Below are 3,111 nucleotides of genomic sequence, written 5' to 3'. Positions count from 1 at the left end.
CACACCGTGGGCAGGATTGTCGACGTGTTACAGTGGGATTATGCTTACGTGCAACAGGTCAGGATGCTGATGCAGGATTTGCTTAGGGAGCTTAGTGCCACGATAACTAGCTTAGCCATGGGACAGATTCCAACTTACTTGGTTCCACTGTCCTTAGTAGAAGAAGTACTTAGGACAACCACTTCTGAGATGGTGCAGCCATTACAGGTACATTTTGCATACAGTCTAGGCAGTGCCATTCCTATACATGTCAACCCCGAAGCCAAGGAAATAGGTTTCCTGTTGAACCTTCCCATCGTGAGTGGCAAGGATATCTATAGACTCAAGTCTATATCGAACGTTGGCTTCTGGAGGGGGGACATGCATGTGAAGTTGACCACCCCACCGCTCGTAGCTTACCAGGAGGATGATCCAAATTTGTATCTTGTTCCAAACCTGGAACTGTGTATATCAACCAAGGATATCCACTGGGTATGCCCAAGTAAGCCATTCCTTAGGGACACAACTCAGAGGTTGTGTGGTATCAGAAAGGGGGCTGCCACTGAAAAGTGTAAAGCCACAGTGACGAGCAAAAGTGAGGTTAACGAACCCCAGGTTGAGCAGGTGGGAAAGAAATGGCTGGTCAGCACACCACAGTTAACGGTTACAATAACATATGACAGGCATGATACAGCTACCGAAGTGCAGCTACCCAACCAAACAGTTTTTCTACAAGTTCCTGAAGGAGCGATAGTGCATCTCAACGATTTAGCACTGTATCACCTGGAGTCAGAACTATACGAAACGGAACTCGAGATTGTGGACGCTTTCAGAGGACACGGCATTGACTTGGATGAGAGAATCCAAGAGACAGTAAGTCTTGAGGGTGTACAGGTAGTCGAATTTGTTCTTAACGACACAAACTTAAAAACTACACTGGTAGGTCCCAAGCACAGTCGTTGTGGATCCTCTGGGGCGCTAGGAACAATAAACGTGGTCATCTTGACACTGCTGCTGGGTAGCTGGATCATGGCTGGGGTAATGTGTTGGATGCTGTTCTCTTGTATCAAAGCCTTGCGGGGTAGTTTGAATGAGACAAAGGGAGCAATGGTTTATCACCGAAATCAGGTAACCACTCCCAAACGTCTGCCTGCTGCAGAGCTATCCGATACTGATAGTGAACTGCCGGAAGTTTAAGGTCTAGAGCTAATGATGATGCCCAATGCCTCATTCCTAGGTACCTTATAACTGAGAGCAGGTATACGCAACGTTCTTTCCAACACTATTTCCTGTACAAATTCTCGAGAGGTAATGTGAATATTGGGTGGTAGAATCCACCGTGGTACAACAAACATCACTTAACTCTGTTTTTGTTTTGAAGGCAACAACGCCTCAGGACCTCGTGACCTTCAAAAAGGGGGGATATGTAGCGGCAATGCTTGTTAATAAGACAGAATTAAGCGTTGGTATGCTCCTAAAGGAGGCCCCATCTCACCCTCCATCTCTGTGGTGCAGCCACAGAGAAAGAATTCATGCAAGCTGATTTAAGATGTTTTTCTTTTGATAAGAAGCAAGCTCCCAGACGGGGATGCAATTAGCTAAGCCTGGCTATAATGATCAATGGTCATCCACTGGCGCCTATCTGTCTAGGGAGTGCCGAATGGACATCTGGACTGCATTTCTAAGTGTCAAGAGTAAGTGACTTATATCTCACCTTGACCAACCAATCAGGGACTGGCAGGGCGTGGTAATACCACGTGGGTCTCCAATGCCCGCCAAACTCTCAACCAATCAGCACACATCTGGGTCTTGATCAAAAAGGGAGCGCAAGCTCAGTTCTGGGCTCTCCTTGGCCATTTTCGCGCATCCTCAGAGACAATCACGTGACAACTGCTGTTGTCTGCAAAAGGACTTGGACTTTGTTCTAAGCGCGAGGCCGAGGATCCCGTACGTATTCAGAATTCTACCAACGTGAATGCTCCGCTTGATCAACGGCAGCCTACAGTTGGACCCTCGTCGACAACCTGAATAGCTTATTCAGAAGCAGCGCTGGACCGGGAACGAACCAGCTTCTTCCCAGGCAAAAGAGTGACTTGTGAGGACTCGCGGTCACACTCTGTGCATAGAGACTTTCTACTAGCCAGCCGGACTGCTGGTAGATCCCCTCGGAGCAACGACTGCCCTGCGCGCCGCAGTCAGATTCCTCCGCCCGTCCTACTCCGAGCTGCACCTCGACTGGTTGGCCGGTAGCCAGAGGACGCCGACACAACGCCCATTGGACAACCGCTGCAACAGAGCCTGTCAGCTGGTTTGGTGTTCGTGCCGGGAAATTCCAAATCCAAACAGTGGATAAGTAAACCCCATGTTCTACATTGCGTCTCGAGAATTTAATTGTACCTCAACACAAGTTGTTATCAATTTAATTCATGAGTAATGTATTTACTTCCGAGTTTAGAGTAACAGTGGGTAATAACACTGATTAGCGATTTGGTAACCGAACGATATATATTGACATATATTCTCTGTTGTGTATCTCTTTGTGTTTGCATCTCTTCGAGATTATATACCTTGTATATTGATAACCCTCACAGTAAGGTCTGCCGCTCGTATCCAGGCAGACTAGTATATGTTTGGTGCACAGTTTATATTAATAAATGTATCTCGTGTATTGAACCCGTGTGTGTGCGTTGTTAGTTGTTCTGACGATTGATTTTCTAAAAGCCCCAACGAACAACCTCGTGATTACTGCTACAATTGATAATTGTCTCAGTAAACCCATCAAACCACTACACTATCAAGACCAGCCATACACAGTACAGTTTATGTACATACAGTAATGTTTATGTTCCTAAATTAATATCGTTTATGACCTTCAGATGCGTTATGCTCCTCTTCTTTTTATGCTCAGCTACTAAAATTTCCCTTTAGTGGTAAAATTCCATATAAATATTCAAAACTAAGCGGATTGAAATGTGCACAGTAAAGACATTAGATGATTAAATCTTTTCACTACCAACCAATGCACCACGAGTGCCCCTGTCGGTCATTTTGTCGGTCTCAAGTCTATATCGAACGTTGGCTTCTGGAGGGGGGACATGCATGTGAAGTTGACCACCCCACCGCTCGTAGCTT

This window comes from Atractosteus spatula, unplaced genomic scaffold (assembly GCF_055471065.1).
Source record: "Atractosteus spatula isolate fAtrSpa1 unplaced genomic scaffold, fAtrSpa1.hap1 Scaffold_16, whole genome shotgun sequence".
Classification (NCBI taxonomy): Eukaryota; Metazoa; Chordata; class Actinopteri; order Semionotiformes; family Lepisosteidae; genus Atractosteus; species Atractosteus spatula.
This window is presented reverse-complemented; position numbering follows the sequence as displayed.